At 46.2% G+C, this 23,738-nt stretch overlaps 1 protein-coding gene across 1 annotated transcript in view; it reads right to left on the bottom strand.

Annotated features, from left to right (window-relative positions):
• Nucleotides 1-23,738, bottom strand: part of PNKD (PNKD metallo-beta-lactamase domain containing) — a 61,507-nt gene that overhangs the window by 17,863 nt on the left and 19,906 nt on the right. The window lies entirely within an intron of this gene.

Here is a 23,738-nt window from a genome sequence, read left to right as displayed (position 1 = left end):
AGAAATTCAGTGGGGAGAAATGTTTTCTGAAATCTCAAATACGAAGGTATTTTAAATACTTACAAATCTCATTATTTTAATGCTACTTGCAGGGCAGTGGTGAGTTGGTTGGAACATTATTGAGAAAGTGACCAATGTTGGGTCTATTAGAGATGTGAATGCCCCAAAAGGCACACACACAAGACTCACTCCCCCACCCCAGGTTTTTCCAGTTTTCCCCCACTAGGTCCTCATGTCTCTATTTCTTAGACTGAGGGTGAAGAGAATCCTAGGACTGACGCTTCTGGGATATTTGCGGAGGTCTGGGGAGGAGGGGTGAATGGTACAATGTCTTCTCAGAAGCTCAGGAAATTCCCACGCTTTGGTCCTCCCCTGAACCTGGCCGATGGCCAGGGCTCCCACAGTTCCCATCCCCAACATCACTGTCCTTAAACTGGGGCTTGAGGTCCTGCCCCCTGGCTCTGCTGGTAGTGGGAAAGGGACAGAGGCCCTAGGAAGCCTTCTCGGGGCTCCTGCCCGCCTCTCAGTGTCTCGGTGTGGAACAGTGTAGCCACCCTTGCCTAGTCCAGGAAGGGGCAGGGGCAGGGGCAGGGGAAGGGAAAAGTGAGGACTGGAGGGAAGAAGCGGTTGGACAGGAAAGAGTCACTGGAGGTCAGGGAGCCTCAACCAGTCAAGCCGCGTGAGTAGGGTCGGATTTCACCGCCTGAGGCTGCACGCCCGGCCGAGACAGGAAAAGGGACAGACTGACCAACAGGGTTGGGACTCTCACTTGGGGCAGCAGAGCAGACATTGAGTGGTGGGGAGTTGGGCGATGGGAGAAGGACAGGGACACGTGGAAGGAGTTGGCATTTTCAAATGACACTTGATAGTCTGCAGCATTCTGTCTCCCCTGCACCTGCCGACGGGCCTTCTCCACCGGGACACTGCAGCTACCTTCCTTTTCCAGTCCCCTTGTCTCCGGCCCCTCACCTCGCTCTTTTCTCCAGATATCCTCTCACGTCCCATTTCTGGCCACCCTGGCCTGCCCCTCCAATCCTCCCTTCCCAGCCCATACCAATTTTCCAACACCCCCCTCCCCAACACCTTCTCTCCCCCCCGCCCCCCCAATCAATGGTTTCTCCAGCCCGCCTCTCCCACCGCTCTCCTCTGGATCCGGAGCCTCCAGTCCTTATCCGGTGCTAACCCCCAAGCCTCCCCCAGCCGCCGCCTCTCCGTCCCCTTTCCCAGCGCGCCCGCCTTCCAAGCCCCGCACCGCGTCGGAGCCCGGCACTAACCCGATTCGGAAGAGCAGCTGCTTGCTGCGCGCCATGAATAGGCCGCGGAGGGTCCGCCGCGCTCGACAGCTGCGGGGGCTCAGGAGCAGGGCGACGACAAGGAGCAGCAGCCCGCAGCTGGCGACCCACAGGCACGGCGCAGGCCAGCTTTGCCAGGCCATGCTGGGGGCAGGCGCCCGCCGCTGCCCGTGGGGGGCGGGGCGCGGCGTTGCTAGGCAATGGCACGGCCCAGGCCCCCACGCGGGGAAACTAGGGGTTTGGGGCACCGCCCCCTGCGCCCGCAGGCTGGGGGGTATGGGGGGCGTTATGGCCCCGCCCCGCCATTGACTTGCGTTCGAACCCGCCCCCTCGCCTCCCTTGGCCCAGCGCACTCCACGAATGCCACGGGAGAGGAGGCCGGGCCCCGCCCTCACGTGGCCAGGAGGCGGGGACACAGCGGGCCACCGACCTCCGCTAATCCCTGTCTACGAGCGCCCGGGAGTCCTGCGAGGGGACCAAGGGTTGCAGTCCGCTCCTCACACCCTTCCACTTTCCCTCTCTAGGGGCCTCTGGGAGAGGTTCTGGAATGGTCCTCTTGGTGGGAAACCTTAGAATCAAACATTTTCAGCTGAAAGGAACCTGAGATCCTGTGGGTCAGCGGCCATTCATTCATTCGTTCATTCATTGAATTACTTTTCTGTGTCCTCCTATGTGCCAGGCACTGTGCTAGATTCTGAGGATGCAAGGGTCAAAGGCACAGTCTCTACATTTTGGGAGCCTACAATCTAGAATCTAGCAGAGAAACAAACCAAATAAGCAAGCAAACATAATTGTGTATATATGTATACATATTTATACACACACATACATGTCATACATACATACGTGTGTGATTGAGGGCAATGATATGGAGGACAGAGGACCAGTTTAGATGGGGGAGGAGATCCTTGAGCAGGTGACAAATAAACCAAGAGGTCACAGAGGCTCAGAGGGAGTGACTCTATCAAGGTTGTGCAGCAATGGGTGGCAGAGACAGAACTAGGTCTAAAATCTTCTGACTCCCAAGCCCAATGGGATTTCCACATCACTACCCACCATCCATTCCCTGCTTCTTCTGCCTTCCAGATGGCTTCCAGAAGTTGTCAATGTCCGTGGGATGGAAATAAATGTAAGGACAGGAGTGGTGACATCTACGAATTTGGGCAAACCGGAGCTAGGGCTGAGCTCCTGGCTCCAACTCTAGTCCTGACCCAGCACAGAAAGGGAAGGAAATGCTGCAAACAGTTGAGCTAGCTCTCTCTCCCACGGGGAGATGGTTTGAAGAAATCAGATGAGGTGGTGTTCGTCTTCTTCCCTGTGACCTGTGCTCTGACCTGAGAGAGGCTAGATAATCTGACCCCCAAATCACACATTTTCTCTCTCCCTCTGATGTGCTCTGATTAGATCTAAAGGCTGAATCCCCAGAGTGGAACCTATAGAAGTATAGGATCCTGTGCCTCATTCCCCACCCCACCCCGCAAAAAACCAACAGAGGGATTAAATTATCCCCAAACTGAACGGTGATCCCAACACCTAATCCTGGGTTTCATTCAGAACCCCCAGACATGACGTTTCCTTTATGTGGATACACCTTGAGAGCCAGAGCCTATTGCCTGCCCCTCCCTGTCTCCTCTCCCATAATTCAGCTTTATCTAGGTGCCTGGTACATGAAAGGCTGTCAATAAACAAGTATCAATTGTAACAGCTATATAGATGTCAGAGGGACAGTAGATTGCAGGGGGGAGGTTATCACTTTGTGAGAGGTGTAAATGCCTATTACGTTGCTTTCTATACCTGAAACTAAAAAAAAAAAAGTATCAGATAAACTGAATTAAATCCCTGACATTAGTTTCCCACCTGTGTGTGCTGCAGAGGCGGCATGGGGTGGGAGTGGGAAGGGGGGGAGAAGACTGACAAATTAATTTGCAGAAGGTCCTTCCAAGCCAAGGGAATTTATATGTCTCTAAGTCTGTGTCTATATATGCAAAGTGAAGAATTATGCCTCATCAAAAGTCATTGTGAACACACCTTTCTGCAGGGAAGGCTGTGCCAGGCATTATATTGAGAAATTAGAACACAGTCATTGTCATCTGAAACAGGAATCACAGGCTCAGGAATGAGCCGGCAGAGAATACGGAGATGGCAGAATCCTAATCTCAAGCCACACATGCATTAACAAGATTACAGTTGCTCATCGAAGATGCGTTTTATGAAATACTTGGAGCCAAGCCAGGGCTGGGGATAAGAAGTGAGGATGGGTGTTTTAGGGAACTCATGCAGGCTAGGAAGCTATCCCTCCCCTCCCCTGGACTATTCTGGAAGACTCCAACATCTGCTCCAAATCTGCTTTAGTTTCACCTGTCCCATGAGACTTTTCTGTGCCCGCCAGACTGATGCCTCATTATTCACCCCTCCTGCACTTTGTGCCTAATAATACCTAATGACTTGTTTTTCCCTTGAACCCGTGATATTGTTTCACACCCTCATGACTATGCACATGCTGTGCCTTCTGGAGTGCCATTCATCCTCTGTGCCCCCAAAGACTCAGATCAGGTGTGCTCTCTTTAAGAAAGTTTTTCTCGAGCATACCCACCCCAGCATGGGCTTAATTAAGCATGTCCCCCCTTGTGTAACTCTAGGTCTTGTACATACAGTACAATACTTCTATCATTCAATGCAACACTGCCCACCCCCCACCCCCCACGCTATGTTTTTCTTGTTTTCATGTCTATCTCAGAGTCCAGAGTCTTGAAGACTTTGTCTTCCTTAAGAGTAGGGACTATGATTTAATTTTTTCATCTTCAAATTGCCAGTGTCTAGCATGGTGCCAGACACATTCTAGATACTCACAAATATTCTTTGAAATGTCTAACTCCAAGTTGGGCCCCTGCTTGATGGGATCAAGCCTATTCTTCCACCTTATCAGATGCCATTCTTTCCCCTTGTGAGCATGAACCAGCCATGCTATTCCTCAAATGTGCCAAGTGCATTCCCACCTCAGGGCCTTTGCTCATGATCCCTCTACTTGGAACTATCTTTCCTCAGTTCTTTGACTCAGGAGGGCCGCTTATGAACAGGGAGTCAGAACACGCCTGGTGCTACCTGTATTTCACAACACTAGGGAAGGCTGCAGGAGAGCCAAGTCTGAGAACCCACACACTCTAGGTCTTTGTCCACAGCCTCCTCCCTTGAGTAGCTTGGGGGGTACGCCAAGACTGAGGTTTGCCTCTGCGACTCTCTTAGGGAGAGGCCCATTAATAACCCAGGTCAGGTGACTGGTTATTGTGCAGTTCCGGCCTGTGAGGTGATGGTGGTTTTAGAGCTTCACAAACAGCAAGTCTCCTTCCAGGATCCCAGGTGGGGGTGGGGATTCTTGAGTCTGCTGCTTATCCACTTGCCATTTCAGCCTGTCTGTCCCTGGTGTCTGAATCCTGCCTTCCCAACTGGCCTGGGAGCTCCCCTTAGGATTGAGAGCCTGCCTTCATCTTTGCATCACAGCTCAAGCTTGATGCCTGGTGCTTGGCTGGCATTCAGGAAACCACAGTGATGGTGATGATGATGATGATGAAGATGACGACGACAATGACAATAACACAATCAGGAAGGAGCTGAGACGGTTGGAACTGTTTGAATGTTGGAGAAAAGGCACATCTTGTTGGACCAGGGTGGAGAAGTTAGTTCAGTTTTGAAAAGGGAGCCGAGTGCAAAAGTGGCTATAATAATCTGGCCTCCACTCAGCCCAGCCCCATTCACATCAGTCCATCCTCTCATCTGCTGCCCTCACCCTGAGCTCATCATCCCATTGTGGGCTTCCCTCTGAGCCTCTGTGCTGCACACCCTGGAACCCTGGTTCGCTTGGAAATAAATCCCCCAGAATCCTCTGCCTTCTCACACCGTCAGCCTCCTACATTTGTCACATGCTATTCCAGATCAAGATCATTGCTGCTCCTGCCTCAATTCAAACTTTCTCTCCATCCCGCCTCATCAGTCCAGTCATGGACCCAGCCCAGACGGAGGAGTTAGACACTGTTTTCAGTCTTCCCGCCTGATTCCTGCCATCAGGTAATTCCAACAAACATGGCCCCTTCAACCTGCTGGCTCAGCAGTTTTCACTTTAGGGAATCTAGGAACCACTCAGGGAGCTTGTTAAAACACAGAACCCTTGGCCCCTCTCCAAGAGATTCAGACTCAGTAGGTCTGGCCTTGGCCCAGGGATCTGTATTTTGCATAGGTGACTCTGAACTCTGCCTTGGCCTCAGTTCCAGACCTCAGTCCCAAGGCCTTCAGTGCAATTCAACAGCCTACTCACATGGTCACACCTGGATTCCCCTGGAACTTTCTACCTCTGAGAACCTATACTCCAGTGTCCTTCTCTCTGACCCCTTCGCCCCTACTACATGCACCCCTCCATCTCTAGCCCCTCAAACCATTTGTTTTCTTCCAGTCTTTCAGCCACTCCAGGCTACATGGCTTCCCTCCTACTGAGAACTCAGGTTTGGTCCCTTGAACCACACACCAGCTCTCAGCTTCCACTCTCCCTTGTCCCTCCAACCTCTGCCTGCAAACCTCCAGACCTGCCTGTACCAACCTGAAAATCCACCTTTTCTGCTCCAACCTCACGGACAGGGCTGGAGAAAACAATGGTCCCACGTGAATCAGGGCCCCTACACTTCAGGCCTTACTCGGACCCCCAACATCAATGCTTCGCGGTGCTTTTACTTGGCTGAGGTCTCCTCTCATTATCCACAGTTGTTTTTGGAAACCTCAGGCCCAGTTCTAATTCCTTTGCTTTTAGCTGATATCCTTCTTAGAGGAAATAATTTCTGTGTCCACCCAGCCCTCTACAAATTTTGCTACTTACATATGAATTCTTAGAGGAAGTGCTATTAGCCCCTCTTGCTCGTATCTTAAAGCAGTGTTTCTCCTGGCCACCACTTTTCTTCACCCTATGAATAACTTGACTATCTCCCTGCCTTAAAAATTTCCCTTGAACTTGGGCCCCTTTATAGATTCTGTCCTGCATTTATCCTAACATAACCAGTTTCCTGAAAGTCTGCCTCTGTGGATGTCGTAGATTGCACTTTGGTTCTCAATTCTTAGTCTCTCCCTGTAAACACACCCTTTACCATGTGACCATGCACCATTTCCATGGAGGTGAAATATATTCCCCCATGCCATTGAGGTTGGGCTTGGGTTTGTGATTGCTTTGGCCAGTGGGATATTAGCAGACATGATACAAGCAGAGGCCTTAAATGTGTTATTGTAGTTGAAGTTGAGCTCTGTATCTGTACCTTCACCATGAGAACATGCCTCAAAGAGTTGCTGGTCGAAGGATGAAAGATACATGGAACCAGCTTGACCCTGTCTAGAGGCCAGCCTAGCCCAGCAGAGCCCATTCTAGATCACCTGAAACTCAGCCTGCCCACAAATGCATGAGAGAGAAACACACACTGTTGTATGCTTCTTAGTTTTGGATTTGCTTGTTACACAGAATTATTGCAACAATGGCTGACGGAGACAGTGGGAAGTAGAAAGATTAGTTATTAATGGTGCTTGGATAACTGATTAGCTACTTGGAAAAGAGCAATCTAGACCTGTGCTTCTCAGAGTACACCAAAATAAACTCAAGGTGAATTAAAGTGTTAAGGGCGGTGCCGGCCAAGTGGCTCAGTTGGTTAAGAGTTGGCTTGGGAGCGCAAGCTCTGAGAAGAAGGGCCACTGGTTCAGTTCCCACATGGGCCAATGACGCTGCGCCCTCTATGGCTAAGATTGTGAACAACTGCTCAACCTGGAGCTGGGCTGCCGTGAGTTGCTGTGAGCAACCGTCCAATGGCCAGAGACCAATCTGCCTCAGCCAAGAGCATAATGATCACAATACCAACATGGGCCAGTGAAGCGACATCCTCCACAACTAGACTAAAGAACAAAAGGACAGCAACTTGTCTGTTCCCCTTCCCTGATTCTCCAACGATTCCCCAACGCTGTTCCCCTCCCCCAACTCTCCAATAAAATCTTTAAAAAAAAGTGTTAAGGGCATAAAACTAAACCTTACCATGTTAGAAGGAAATTAAATACATGTCCAATCTCTGATAGTGGAAGATTTTCTCAGGCTAAAAGCAATAAAATTGTTTTTCTAATTTTCTTTAATAGGCATATATTACTCTTAAACTCATACAAAAAGCACCTGATGACCTAACAAGGGACAGAATTACTCTTTTGGCTACTTAAAAAAATTTAAGGGCCGGCTGAGTGGCTCAGTTGGTTAAGAGAGCAAGCTCTAAGCAACAGGGTCACCAGTTCATCCCCACATGAGCCAGTGAGCTGCACCTGAGCTGAGCTCCCACTATGCTGCCAACAGGTGGCAGGATGGCTCAGCTGGTGAGAGCACGTGCTCCTAACAACAAGGTTGCCGGTTTGACTCCTGCAGGGGATGGTGGGCTACGCCCACCTGCAACTAAGATTGGACACGGCACCTTGAGCTGAGCTTCCCTGGGCTGCCGAGGGGTAGTCGGATGGCAGCTGGACTTGGAGCTGAGCTAGCTGCCCCCTCCACAACTAAGACTGAAGAACAATAACTTGGCTGTTCTCCTTCCACAATTCCCAAACATGTTCCCCTTCCCCAACTCCCCAATAAAATCTTTAAAAATATTTTAAATCTTCTATATATTAAAATAAACAAACAAACGAAAACACGAACAAAAGAAAAAGCCAAAAAATTATGGAAAATATTTGCCTCAAATTTGCCAAAGTTAATTTACTTAACATATAAAGACCTTAAATAACAGAAAACACAAAGACCCCAATTAGTAAAGGGATAAATAGCTAATATATATGAAAAAATTTTAAACCTTAAGAGAATCAAGAAAATGCAAGCTAAACAATGAGATATGATTTTTATCTATCAAAATAGCAAAGATTAAACACTAATAAAATCCTGAAGGGTTTTAAAGATGGGTATTTTGTTTGTGGTGGTATCATTGGTACAATTTTCTAGACAACAATTCCCAATATGCATCAAGGCTTTAAAATGTTCATATCCTTTGACGCAGTAGTTCCGTTTCAGAGATCTCCCCAAAAGATCTGCCCCCAAAAGCTATCATTTGAAATGTACACAATGGTGAGACTGTGTAAACAGCTGATGGGTCGGGTAAAAAGTTAGGTTCTGTGAGCCTCTATGCGGTTTGTAAATGTTTATCATTAGAACCCAATGAAGCATGTGATCCTGGATTGGAACCTGGACCAGAAAAGGGTACTAGGGGGACAACTAGCAAAATTTGAATAAAGACTGCAGAGACGTTATTAGAATTGAAGCAACGTTAATTTCCTGTTTTTGATACTGATACTGTAGCTAAGTAAGACGTGAATTTGGGGAAGCTAGGTGGCAGGTATAGGGGACCTCCTGGTATTGTTTTGCAAATATTTTGCAAGTCAAATAACTTCAAAATAAAAAGTTTAAAAAAAACAGAATACACATAAATAGAATTGTATTCCTATGTTGATAAAGGGTTTAAAAAAAATCAAATGGGCCAGGTCTTGTTGGTTTATTACTCTCTTTCTCTTTTATTCTTGTTAACCCCCATTTTGTCAGCTCTCCTATAAACTGCCATAGCTTCCAAGTGAGACCCTCCCCAGCCCTGGTGGGTGGGTCTCGATTGGTCCAAGCCAGTTGGGGCATTCATTGCCTAGCCAAGTGATTGGTTAGACCCAGGAATATGACACAATTCTTGCCATCAGATAATAACAGCAAATATTTATATGGCACAAATCATGTGCCAGGCACTGTTCTAAATGCTTTACACAGATTAACTCTCATCTCTCACAAGAGCCCTATGAATCAACTATAGTTATAATTCCCATCGCACAAATAAGAACACTGAGGCTCTGAGAGATCAAGCCATTGCTCCAGGTTGCACAGCTATGAGATGGGAAGGCTGGAGGTCGTCTACGAAGGTTTCCTAGTTGTTGAAAAGGGATATAATAGAACTGTGTTCTTTTCTTCTTCCAGGATGTTGTCATCTGCCTGTGATGCCTGAAGCTACGGCAGCCATTTTAGAACTATGACGGAACACCTCAAGAGGATACTTCAATGCGCTGAAGATGGCAGAGCAAGTGAGATGGAACCAGTGTCCTTGAAGATGTAATTGAGCCCCTGAATTAACCAGTCTGAATGACCCTGTCCCTGAATTTCTCATTATGTAACATCAAAATTGTCCTTAATGTTTAAGCCACTTTTAGTTGGGTTTGATACCTGCAGCCAAAAGCACTCAAACTAGTACTGTGGTTAAATTTTACATTTTAATTATAAAGTGGAGGGAAAAACAGGATACAAAACTGTATACACTTTATATGATTGACATGATTACTGTAAACAAAAATGCATAGATGCTAAGTGAAATAAGTCAGTCGGAGAAAGACAAATACCATATGAGCTCACCTATATGTGGAATCTAAAGAACTGAATAAATGAGCAAAGTAAACAGAAATAGTCTCAGAGATGTAGAGGAAAAACTGATGGTTGCTAGATGGGAGGCGGGTGGGGATGAGGGAGAAGGGGAAGGGATTAGACAATATAAATTGGTAACTACAATATTACCACAGGAATATGAAAGACAGTTTGGGTAATATAATCAATAATGTTTTAAGTATTTTGTAAGGTGTCAGATGGACACATATCTTGTTAGGGAGACCGCTTCATGGATGGTGTAGAGGCCTGACCACCGCACTGTATATCTGAAGCTGATGTTGAATAATATTGTATGTCAACTATAATTTAATATATATATATAGTCATGGGATGTGGAGTATAGTGTGGGGAGTGGAGTCAATGGAATTGAAATAGATATGTATGATGTTGGGGGGCAGTGGATTGGGGGAGGGGGGTTGTCACTTTGTGAGGGGTAAAAGTATAACTATTGCATTGTTTTGTGTACCTGAAACTAAAAAAAAAAGAGAAAAGAATCTAAAACAAAACAAACAAAAATATACACACATTCCTTTTTTCCTTCTATAATAACATTCCTTCTAAATTTTAAAACCATAAAAAATATTATTGAGGTCCAGCTGAGTGGCTCAGATGGTTAAGAGTGCGAGCTCTGAGCAACAGAGTCACTGGTTCGATTCTCACATGGGCCAACAGGTGGCAGGATGGCTCAGCTGGTGAGAGCATGTACTCCTAACAACAAGGTTACTGGTTAGATTCCCGTATGGGATGGTGGGCTACGCCCACCTGCAACTAAGATTGAACACGGCACCTTGAGCTGAGCCGCCCTGAGCTGCCACCAGGTGGCCGGGTGGCGACTGGACTTGGAGCTGAGCTAGCTGTACCCTCCACAACTAACACTGAAGGACAACTTGGCTGTTCCCCTTCCCCAATTCCCCAATATAAAAAAAAAAACTAAGAAAAAATATTAATAATAAAGAAGTTATCTTATAAAAAAATACATAGAAAAAATCTAAAATTCTACCAATGATGATCTTTGAAGAGCTCATAGAGTATCACTTTTTAAAAATATATACTTAGGGGCTGGCCAAGTGGCTTGTTGATTGGAAGTTGGCTTGGGAGCTTGAGCTCTGAGCAGCAGGGCCACTGGTTCGGATCCCACATGGGCCAGTGACGCTGTGCCCTCTACAGCTAAGATGGTGAACAACAGCTCGACCTGGAGCTGGCTGCCGTGAGTCGCCGGCGACAGTATAGGCTGCAGTGGGGCTGCAGTGAGCTACCGTGAGTGGCCAGCAGCCAGCGTGAGCTGCCATGAGCCGCCGTGAGTGGCCATCCAGTGGCTGGCGACCGATCTGCCTCAGCCGGGAAGAGCGCAATGATCAAATACCAACATGGGCCAGTGAAGTGACGTCCGTCCTCCACAACTAGACTGAAGAACAAAAGGACAGCAACTTGTCTGTTCCCTTTCCCCGACCCCCCAACACTGTTCACTCCCCCAATTCCCCAATAAAAAAATATTAAAAAAAAATATATATATACTTAAAAAATATTTTCTGACCTTCTATAATGAAAATGTATTACTAATTTAATCAAAACAGTTATTTTATTAAAACAAAGAAAGCCATTCTCCTTGCTGCCTTTATCTCTCACTTCCCATCCAGTCTCAGGCCACTCAGCTGAGCTTGTGTCCACACCTTCCATCCTAATTTGGCTCTGACCGCTTGAACCGCAAACCCATTTGTCACCGTTCAGTCCTTGTCACTTAGCCTCTGGGCAGGGGCTTCTGTCACAGCCTCTCCTGGTTCTCCTCTCAGGTCCCTTACAAGCTTCCCCTGCTGCTGCTGTCACTCACTTGTCCAGGTTCTGCAGCGTTCATTACTCTGCCCTTTCCTCTTCCTACTCTACATTCACTGCTTCCCCTGACTTCAGTTATCACTTGCTATATAACTCATTACGCCCAATGAGAAGCGTCTAGCCTTGCTTCCCTCTTGAGTTCTAAATCTAAATGCCCATCTTCTTCCTGGTCATTTCCAGGGGTGGGGCATGTATAGGGAGTCTCCCAATAAAAAAGACTGAATAATCTGCATGAAGCTATTTTGAGGATTAGCTACGATTACCCAGGCAAAAGACGCAGTGCCCAGTTCATCACAGTTACTCATTAAGTGTTCGTTGATGGTATTGTATCTCGTATCATTCTTGGAACATCAACGTCTGTTCCTTGTAGGTACTCCGATAGGTATTTTATGAATGAATGCTGAGGGTGTGATCCTTACCCTCCTGCTGCCATCACCCAATTTTAGGCCCTTGAGTCCTAACACCTGGTCTATTGCAGGCCGCTCCAGCCCCCACCCACCTTAGTTATCAGACAAAGCCTTTGGAAGCCCAGGACCCAATCATGTCTGCCCTCTGCTCAAAGCCAGTGTCTACACAATTAAATTCACGTTTGCTTGATTTAGCACTACAGTGTCTTCTAGTGTTTTATGCTCCCCTGCCCTCACGTGCCCTCCTCTTAGGAGGCCTGCTCTCGTCACTATCCTGGGTTTCTTGCTTCCCTCCTCCCCCTGCCCCATCTGTACCTGGGGAAATCCTTTAAGGCATACTTCTCAAGCAACCTTCCGCCCCAGCACACCTGAGGTGATCTAAATCGCTCCTGGGAGTAACTCACTAAGGCCTGGATTCGCACAGCCTGGGGAGTTTTGCAGGTTCTCCCAGAGGGAGGAAGGGAGGAGGTGAGTTCAGGCCCCAGGGAGACTGATATGCCTGACCTTTTCATCCTTTAAAGCTACAATTAAATTTAACCTCCTCTTTCAACCCCTTTCTGAGCACCACAGCTCTGTGCAATGCTGGTCACTACTCCACCTACAGACCCTGGAAAAATGCCTGACAAACAGTTGTCCAAAAAAATGGATGGCTTGAAAAGTAACCCTCACTCCTTTCTGCTTTGCACGATGGGGGAATGGGGCAGGGGAGCCACCGTATCTCCTTTACAGGACTGTGACTTACTTCTCTGTCGGTAGAAGCAGTGCCCTGTGCGTCTTGCTCTCGCCTCACCTCAATGCCTAGGACCCTGCTTGACCCATGTAGGCTAATTAGTGTTTGCTCAGTTGTGGGGGGAAAACCGAACAAGGATGTATGATGGTCTACTGTGCGCTAGGCCTGCACCAAGCCCTTCATCTGTTATTTCATTGTCCTAACAACTCTATAAGGAAGGTAATGGTGCCCTCGTGTTAGAGATGAACAACTGAGGCTCGGGGAGGCTAAATGATGTACCCCATCACAGAGCTAATATGTGACAGAGCCAGAATTCAGTCCTGGTTTTATCTGACCCCAAAGTCTAAGCTCTTTCTGCTGATACTGTGTTGCCAGCTAGGGTAGGAAGTCTGCCAGGAAACAGAGGACACACTCAAACTGGCAACTGGAGGAGAGCTTTATGACAGGACTGCTCTACACAGCTATGGGCAGGGTATAGGAAACACGAGTGACAGTGCAGTTCCCCAGGGCTAGTGACAGTGAGGCTCTGTCAACCACTTCCAGGCCTCACAGGTGAGGGGAGAGAACAGTTATGGAACTTGGAGGGACAGAGCTGTGTGGATAGGGCCACCTGACTAGAGCTGTCACCTTTGGTTGAGGGATGAGCCAGTCCTTGGTGGCCCTTCAGGAAGGAAGAAGAACAAATATCCCAACCCCACTGGCTCCTTGCCTCCTCCCCTGTCCTGTGGAGCTCTCCATTGGCCAAACCCAACTGAAGCTGGAGGACTGAGAGCCCATCAATGTGCCCACACTGGCCAGCCCTGAGCACAGTGGAGAAGGGTGGGGATGGATGTGGGGGTGCAAAAGGGAGATAGTCAGCCAAACGAGGCTAAAGAAGATATGTGGGTTTGGGATGGCTGTGGGTGGGGAGCAGACTGACTCTTCAGAGGTGGACGCTGGCCACCACATTTCACCTGATGACTGGGACAGCTCCGAAATGGCCTCCCTGCCCTCATGCTCCACCCCCAACCCATCCTCCACTCAGAGCCAAGGGATTTTCATAAAATATGCCCCAAATCATGTTTTTCCCCTGCTCAAAACTGTTTCATGGCTTCCCTATAGGATAAAATCCAAAATCCTTAATGAGGCCCAAGAAGTCCTGCAGATCTGGCCCCTGCCCATCTCCCCAGTCTCCTCTTAGGCCACACCCCAATGTTCACCACTTCTCAGCCACATTGGCCTCCTTGGAGTTTCCAGAACAACCCAAGCTCTTTCAGCTTTCAGGTAGCCTATACCACCTTCATACAGCTTGTTTCTTCAGGGGAGAATGGTCATAGCATGCCTGCCACTGCGTACGCACACACACACACACACACACACACACACACACACACCACACATACCCATACACACACACATCCCACACCCATACCACATACACACCGCCATACACAGATACCATATACACACACACCATGCACACACCCATACATGTGCACACAGCACGCTCGCGTGCGCACACACACACACACACACACACACACATCCGATATCCACATACACACTGCCTTTCTGACTCAGGCTACTCTTAGATGTCACCTTCTCAGAGCAGCTACCTTGGCCTCCCTATTTAAACAAGGTCCCCGTGTGCTGCTCTCACAGGGCACCGAATCCATTTTCCTTCAATGAAGGTGTATTACCATTTGTAATGATATATTTACTTGTGAGGTTAGTTACTAATGTCTGCTTTCCCCAGTGGACTGTAAGCTCCCAGAGGGCAGGAGCTGTATTTATTTTATCCACTCCTGTCTGCCCACTGCTTAGCACTGCCCGGCACATAGCCCCTCAGAAAGACTTGCTGAACTAGCATTAAAGGATTGGGTTTGAGTCCTGGCTTTGCCTCTCCTCTGAGCCTATGAGATGCCATTTTACTGCTCTGAGCTCAGTTTATCTTTAAATTAACTTTTTATTATGGAGAATTTAAAACATCTAAACAAAGGGGAGAAAACAGAATAATGAGCTCTCATGTACCTATTTCGTAGCTCAAACACCCACAATTTGTGGGTTTTGTTTCTTTAACTAAGGGAGATTAAGATTGAAGTAAGGGAGATTAGAGTGATTTTCAAATTTTTTGACCATGACTCACAATAAGAAAGATATTTTACATCAAGACCCATATGCAATACATACATAAATAAAACTAAAACAAAGTTACACAAAACAATAATATAGTCATCCCTTGGTATCCATGAGGGGTTTGTTCCAGGACCCCCTTAGATACCAAAGTCTGTGGATGCTTAAGTCCCTTATATAAAACCGCATAGTATTTGCATATAACTTACACACATTCTCCTGTATACTTTAATCATCTCTAGATTACTTATAATATCTAATACAATGTAAATGCTATGTAAATAGTTGTTATATTGTATTGTTTAGGGAATAAGGACAAGAAAAAAGTCTGTACATGTTCAATACAGACAGGGCCATCATAGGCCTAACTACACAGTAAACGAGAGCAACAACGTAATTTTTTCTTCTGAATGTTTTCCATATCTGCAGTGGTTCAGACCCCAAATGCAGAGCCTGAAGACTAAGGATACGGAGGGCAACTGTAGTGCTTACATTCTCAGTTTTTCTAGTCTATTTTTAAAAATGTTCCTATGACCCACTTAATTGATTTTACTTATGGGTCATGACCAGCAGTATGAAAAACACTGCACTGAATGATCTTCCACCTGTCTAGAAAATTGTTAGTTCCTCTTTTCTTGCCAAGTGATGATAGCCAGATCCTGCCCCCTAGTGGTCATGTTTGGGAACTGATTGTTCATAGAAGTCATTTTTGAGTTGGGAATAAATTCATTGCAATAAAAAGTGCTGAGTGCAGGCCCTACCTACGTCAGGTATCTGAGAGGTGGGGTTCACGATTAATTGTGGCATAGACTCCTATAGTTTTCCCCATTCATGATCATAGCATAACTGCTATAGGTCTGTGCTGTCCAATATAGTAGCCACAGCCATATGTGGCTATTAAATAGTACTTGAAATATAGCTTGTATAGCTGAGAAAATGAATTTTAAATTTACTTAATTTTAATTCATTAAAATTTAAATATAAAAATCAAATCTATACTGTTTCAGTTACTGGAAAATACTCAAATATGTTTGATTCACATACACAACCCAGGTAGGTAAACTTACTTTTTCAACTGTACATTTTATAAAATCCAAATAAACATTCGATATTTCTGATGAAAACTTAACATCCAAATCAAGATGTGTTGTAAGTGTAAACTACATACCAGATTTCAAAGAACTAGCATGAAAAAAAATCCCATTAATTTTTTTTTTAAATTGGGAATTGGGGGATGGGAACAGTGCTGGGGAATTGGGGGAAGGGGAACAGACAAGTTGCTGTCGTTTTGTTCTTCAGTCTAGTTGTGGAGGATGTTACTTCACTGGCCCAAGTTGGCACCATCATTGCGCTCTTCGCAGGCGAGGCAGATCAGTCGCCGGCTTCTGGATGGCCTCTCACTGCGGCTGCTGGCTGGCTACACACGGTAGCCCATGGCAACCCACTGCCATAGGGGCTGCAGCCTACGCCGCAGCCGGCGACTCATGGCAGCCCAGCTCCAGATTGAGCTGTTGTTCAGCATCTTAGCTGTGGAGGGCAGTGTCACTGGCCCTCATATGTGGGATCCGAACCGGGGCCCTCTGGCATCCCAAGCCAGTTCTTAACCATCGCGCCACTTGGCCGGCCCTAATTTTTTTTTTTAGAAATTTTATGGGGGAACAGTGTGTTTTTCCAGGACCCATCAGCTAAAAGTCAAGTAGCTGTTTCAATCTAGTTGTGGAGGGTGCAACTCCTTGGCCCATGTGGGAATCGAACCGGCAGCCTTGGTGTTATGAGCCTGCCCTCTAACCACCTGAGCTAACCAGCCGACCCCCCCCAATTAATTTTTATACTGATTAAATAATATTTTTAACTGTATTGGGTTAAATAAATATATTATTGAAATTATTTTCACCTGTTTTTTTTTTTTTTACTTTTTTAAATGTGGCTACTGGGAAATTTAAATTACTTATGTGGCTCACATCATATTTCTATTGGACAGCACTTGCAAGGCTGGAGAGCCTTCTGATGTTCCTCCTTCTAGCCCTTCCTGTGTTTTTCATCCTTGATGGAGATAGAGGAAGCTGCTAGAATCCTCCTTCAGGCTACCGTGGGGATGGGGATGTGGATGTGGATTAGGAGTTAAGTGTTGGACGTATTAAGGTAGAGATGCCTTTGACCTTGCCACTCAAGAGTGTGGTCTACCCAGCAGTAGCATTACCTGGAGTTCATTAGCAATGCAGAGTCTCAGCCCCACTCCCACCCTGCTAAAGCAGATTATGCATTTTAACAAGATCCCCACATGATTTGTTTGCACATTAAAGTTTGATAAGCAGTTGCCAATTAGATAGCCAAGTGGAGATAGAGGTGGCAGTTTTCTGATTGCTTTCCTTTGCTCAGTGACGTAGGAAGCAAGGTCAAGGCTGAGAGTAAGGCTGTGAAGAAGGTGTTAGAGTTTTGAAAAGATTGGAGAAAGTGCCGAGTAATTACCTAGGATGGGAATGTTAATATAAATGGACCAGAAAAACCTAAGTCTTCATGAGCTGAAAGTGAGATCAGTATGTTTTTCTCATATGTTTTTCTCCTTCCTTTCAGCTAGGTGGGTGCAGAGCTAGGGTTTTGCCTACTGAGTACCATAGGCAGAGAGGGGCAAAGGGGTGAGGAGTGATTCTAATGATGGTTAAGGGGGGGAAGTGACGCTGGGAGGGACAAAGAAAAGGAGGTAAGATGCAATGGTTGTTAACCCTGGTGTGGATAAATATGGAGATGTTGGAATCAGCGTTGTTGGGCTGGAAAGAATGAGGGGTGCTTGAAATTGAGACTGTGGAGGGGGTGCGGTTATTGGTAATGAGAGGATCTAAGGCAGCTATCGATACTATCTTGGGCTGGGAATAAGATAAGAAGAAAGGGCTGCTGGCTTTTTTTGGGGGGAGAGTGGAGTTGTTTAGACAAATGCAAGTGAAATATGAGAAAGGGCTTCTTGCCCAGGAGGGAGCTGCAAATGCTGGGACTCCCCTAACAGGTCGGATGACTAAGAGGTCAAGGTCCATGGTAGCAGAGGGGACGGTATGAGGGCACACAGCTGGAACCTGGGCCTCCCAGCTGCAGCAAATTCATCCATCCAGGTCCTGTTTAGCCTTCCAAATGCAATCACACTGCTGGCCAAACTGAGTCACTAGGCTTCTATCTCACCACCACCAATAATAATTGACAGTTTTTACTATGTCCCAAGCACTTGAAAACTGCTATTTTTAATCCTTACCACCCTATATTATTACCTCCCATTCGAAAGAAAAGGATACCAAGGCTCAGAGAAGTTAAGTAATGTACCCAACGTCACACAGCCACTAACGTGATTTCAACAGAACCCAGGTCTATCTAGCACCAAAGCTGGCTGATAACCAGATTCACCTGGGGGCATTTGTTTTAGCCTCCTCTGAAGATTCTGATTCAGCAGCCTAGAAAGAAGTATCCCCGCAGGAATCTCCAAGTTTTCAAAAGCCCCTCAAGTGATTCTGCTGGTCACAGGAGGTTGGAAAGCATCTCCCTGCACCCTAGTTGCAGCTCGTGGTTATCAAGCTGGCTCCTGCCCCAGCCTTCCTCAATGGGCAACACTTTCTCCCGGGATGGAGGAGCTTTTGTCCAACCCACTTACAGTTCTCTCTAGCTGGGTAGCGTCATTAACAATATCCCCTCATGCCATTTTCAGTGTTTTTCACATAGGTGATTTCATCCGAAGATTCAAAAGTCATAGGACGTAGGGAAGAGCAGTATGATTGGACCCGTTTGCAGTCATGCATTGCTTAACGACTGGGATACGTTCTGAGGAATTGTGTCAGTGATTCCATCATTGTGTGAGCATCATAGAGTGTGTTTACTTAAATATAGATGGTATAGCCTGCTGCACACCTAGCTTATGTGGTATAGCCTACTGTTTCTAGGCTGCAAGCCTGTGCAGCATGTTACTGTACAAGACAATACGAGATATAATCAAGCACAAGCAAAAATGATGCAGCCAAGACACTGGGTAAGCACGAGATGGATGAGGCTGCTGCCAGCCTAACACTACATACGGTTTTACAGTATACTCTAAAATAGTGATAAAAAGTATAGCATAGTAAATACATAAGCCAGCAACAAAGCCAGTAACATAGTTGTCCACTATCATTATCGAGTGTTATGGAGTACGGAATTGCATGTGCTATGCTTTTATACGACTGGCAGCACAGGTCTGTTTACACTGGCATCACCACAAACACGTGAGTCATGTGTTGCACTACAACATTAGGAAAGTACTACGTCACTAGGCAATAGGACTTTTCAGCTCCATTATAATCTTATGGGACCACTGTATACATGGCCAGTCCTTGATTGAAACATCAGAACACCTTTATGTGGCTCATGGCTGTATAGATAAAGAGACGGGCCTCGGGCCCTGTGGCCATTCAGTGGCAAAGCTAGGATGAATCCTCACTCCTGGGACATCCAGATACATGATTCTTTCTACTCCCTATTTGTTTATGAAAGTTTATTATCCATAAACTAATGGATAATAAGGCTAATTTTTAGGGAAAAAAGCTCTAACCCTCCCCTCACCACCACATCCATTATATGTGTCATTAGTGCCTGAGAGCTTTGTGCTGATTGCAATTTAGAACATTAGAGCTCCCTCAATTCAACAGATGATGGGACAGGGCTGTGCTGGGGCCGAGGGATGAATGAGACTTTGTCTTTGCCCTCTAATGGGAGGAGAAAAAGCCATATTTACCCCAGGCTGGGTTAAAGGCCTCAATTCAGTAAATACAAAGTACTCTGAAAAAAGGCAACTTCTTAGAGAAAGTTAGTGATAAACAAAAAGACCTCTCTTGGGCGGAGTAATCCTAAACTCTCAGTAATAGGGCAACACTGCAGGAGGAATTAGTAGGATGATTAGTGGGGCCCTGGGGCTGGGCTGCAGTTGGCCTGGCAGCAGAGAAAGTTCTCTGGGTCCACGAATTCAGTTAAGTTTTCCTACCCACTCCCTCTGCTTCCACCTGGGCTCAGGAGAACCACTCCAGGGGCCCACCCTTCCAATCTCCCTCCGCCTCCTCTCATCAATCACTAAATTTTGGCTATTTCATCCCTAAAATAAACTTCAGCCTGATCCCTTTCATTTCCCCCAACTCCCTTCCTGCTGCCACTGACTGGACACTCCTCCCAGGGCAGGGTTGTCAGAAAAATACAAGGCACCCAGTTAAATCTAAGCGTCAGATAAGCAACAAATACTTTTTTAGTATAAGTATTCCCCAATGTTGTGTGGGACAGTGGAACATACTTATACACAAAATTATTTGTTTGAAGTTCAAATTTAACTGGTTGTGGACCAAAAAAAAAGGGGTTCTGTGGAAAGTAACCTCACAGGGTGATCTGATCATAAATTCTTAACTGGGCATGTCATGATGGGTAGTCACGCCCCATGCATATAGCTTCTTTAGTGAAAAGTTTTAAGCCAACCTATCCATTGTTCTTGTCCATCTAGGTTAACACACCTTTGAAATGTCAGAAGTAATACCCGTTGGAGGAAGTATTAGCCCTGAAGAGAGCCCATAATCTTGTTAACTACCCAATCCTTGCCTTGCTTTCTACAACCGTCTTCATGTCCCCTCCTTCATTTCAAATGCCTAAAAGAAGCTGCAAAACTGTTATTCTCTGTAGCATTTGAGATCTTGTTCTTGGTATTTGTTGTCAATTTGGCTCAAATAAACTCATAAAAATTCCCTACAGGCTTGGATGTCTCTCATGTTGACATGGTGGTCCTGCATCTTTATTTGCTGAAGCTGACAATTCTACCCCAGGTCACTGCCAAGCCTCACCTCATCCTCCCAATCTCCCTCTAGATGGCTGTTGATAGTCTCATGTCTCCCCATTGCTCTTGGGGTAAAAGTCTCAATTCCTGGCCCCTGCCTCCTTACCGGGTCCCATTGCTTACCACTCCCACCCCAGTCCACCTGCCCAATCCTAGATCCTGGGACAACAGGTCCTAAGACCTTTGCTTCAGGTGCTGTTACTTCTACCTGGAGAAACTTCCCTGCCCCTCCAGTGGTGAGATTTATTCCTAAACACCCACCAGCACTCAAATCAGGTGTTACTGCCCCTGAAGATCCTTTCATAAAACACCCCGACCCCATATTGGGTTAGGAGTTTGGGCCTCTGGGATCCCACAGAGCTAAATGAATACTTCCTTACCCCCGCGCTTGTCAAACCGACAACACTGTAATTATCCGGTCTGTTACCATTGCCCTTAGACTGTTTCTTGAGGACAGGGGCTGTGTTCTTCAGTTTTTTCGTCTCTGGAACCGGAAGTTCCTGTCTGCTTGGCAGACAGTAGAAGGTTAGTTAATAACCTGCTCAGGGTCTTACAGATAAGGCCCTTGTTCCTTTTATTTAGGTGTGGATGAAAACAGGGCCACATACTAAACCTGACAAGCTCAGGGGAGGCCTGCATGGTGGGCCTTACAAACTCAGAGGGGGAAAGTAACCACATCGGAAGTCTGAACATAAAAATTCCTAACTGAAAGTAGATCATGGTGGGTAGTCCTGTCCTAGGCCTGTAGCTTCCTAGACAAAAGTCAATCTTTACCTTAGGTGAGCCTGTCTATTGTCTTTTTGCATCTAAGATAACATACCTTTAAAACCTAGAGTGATCTCCTTTTCCAGACCCCTCAGTGCACAACCGCCACCACAGCACAGACCATACAACGCCTCATTGTTATGTTGTTTCCCCCCGCCCCCATACTATCTACATGGGCTGTAAATTTTAACTATCCTTTGTAAAAGAAGCATCTCTCGTTTTACTTTTTATCGAATCCCAAAGATTCCCCCCGCTTTCCTTTCTCCCACCCCCTTAATCTACCACCAATGGATTTCAGGTAACCCTCCTTATGTCTCCTCCTTTTTATTCTAATGTATAAAATAAGCTGCACACCCACCATTATCTGGAGCAGGTTCGCAATCCATTGAGATTTTGCCTCCCAGCAATTGTCATCAGTTTAGCTCAAATAAACTCATAAAAATTCTCTACAAGTTTGGATGTTTCTTACATCAACACAGGAATAATGCGGGATCAAGAGAAGGAGACTCATTTATTGAATGTCTACCGTAAACTGTCGCTCTGGGCCGGTGTTTCAGATTTTTTTTAAGGATTATAATCTTGATTCCATGATCAGAAAAATGGGCTCAGGGGAAAGCTTGTGAAGTAAGGCTTGTGTGTGTGTGTCCCCATGTTCCACTTTCCCAGGAGGCAGATGTGATAGCTGGCTGGAAACCGAATCTCTTCGGAGACTGCTCTTGCAGTTCTAGAAAGGGGAAGGTAATTTCTGGAGAAGGGGCTAAGGCGTAGAGAGCATTAAGGGACATCAGGGGATCTGGCCAGATTCTGCAAGGCTTCGAAGTTCACCTGGGGCTCTATTCTGTGATCAAGGGGGAGACTGAAATTGAGCAGAGCTGTCCTTGCCCCTTGAGGTCTTACTGCTGGTCTCTCGCTTTGGGAGGGGACTTCCTAAAAGGAGGCCTTCCATCCCTAGGAACTGAACTTACATTGAAGGGTTGGGGTGGCTGAGGGAGTTGGCCCGCCACAATGGCCACCATCATGGTGGACTTAAAGTATATGCATCTAGATTAGGGGTCGGCAAACTGTGGCTTGCGAGCCACATGAGGCTCTTTGGATACGTTCTGTCTCAAAAGTTTGCCGACCCCTGGAAGAGCCAATCCTGTCCCTCACAACAATTTAAAAATTATTCTAGAGCCATAAATATATTTTTACATAATCACCATTATGCAGATAATAGCCTTTAAAATTTTATAAATGAAACTATGATAGTTTTATTTTCATTTTCAATTTTTCTTCAGAGCCACATGTACGTACCCAAAGAGCCACATGTAGCTTGCTAGCCGCAGTTTGCTGACCCCTGGCGGTTCTTCATATCAAAATTTTGCCCACCCCTGATCTATATGAATAATCATACAGTGTGGGAGGGGAGGCAATTAGAAAAACATTTCTGTTTTGATTGGTCTGAAATATACAATCTAAATGGCAACTTTGCTTTCTATCTTTACTAGTAAGCACATTGCTTTCATATATGCCTAGTATGCAAATGAGCTTCCTGTAAGTCCAAGGGCCCCTCCTTCCTACATCTTACTCTCTTAAAGAGCTGGAATGGCCATAGGAGATAATGTCAGGAAAAGTGCTTAGTGATTGGTTTGGAATCAGGAACTGCTCAGGTTGTCTTGGTTGTCTAGCTGTGTTCATTTCTAACGTTGTTTAGTCAAGACAACCCTTGTCCATTCAAAAAGGAAAAGCATTGACAGGCTGTGAAAGACATTTAGTGGCAGTGTTGACCTGTAGCTATTAGCACGAGATAAGCACCTTAAATAAAGCCAGTGGTTCATCTACCAGCAGCAGCCTTGGTGTTAATGGAAAAAACATGGACTTTGGAACTACACAAACTGGGCAGTGTTTGAAAACTTCCCAGAACCCATTTCCTCATGTGTGAGGTGGAACTGCTAGTGCCTTCTTCCATCGGTGGCTGTGACGGCTGAGGTGGTGGGTTCAAAGCCCCCAGCACAGGTTGTGAACTGATAATAGTAATCCACATCTCATTTCAGGACTTCTGACTCAAAGCTGCTTTCCAGGTTGAAGCACTTCAAGCAGGAAATGTCTTAACCCCCAGGGACAGCAATTCAAGGTTTCACCTCAATGTTTGGATATTTGAAATTTGAAACTTAAAAAGGTGTTTGGCTTAAAAGCATAGAATTGTCAAGGATGTTCATCACGGACTTGCTCGTATGTCTAATAATGAAAAAAATGGGAAACAATTTGAAAACCATCCAGTAGGAAATTGATGTATGAAATCAGCATAGCTATGGGACAGAATACTTCGAGGCGT

Source organism: Hipposideros armiger, unplaced genomic scaffold (genome assembly GCF_001890085.2).
Source record: "Hipposideros armiger isolate ML-2016 unplaced genomic scaffold, ASM189008v1 scaffold_38, whole genome shotgun sequence".
NCBI classification, from domain to species: domain Eukaryota; kingdom Metazoa; phylum Chordata; class Mammalia; order Chiroptera; family Hipposideridae; genus Hipposideros; species Hipposideros armiger.
The sequence above is the reverse complement of the archived record's forward strand: the minus strand, read 5'-3'. Positions and strand labels throughout refer to the sequence as shown.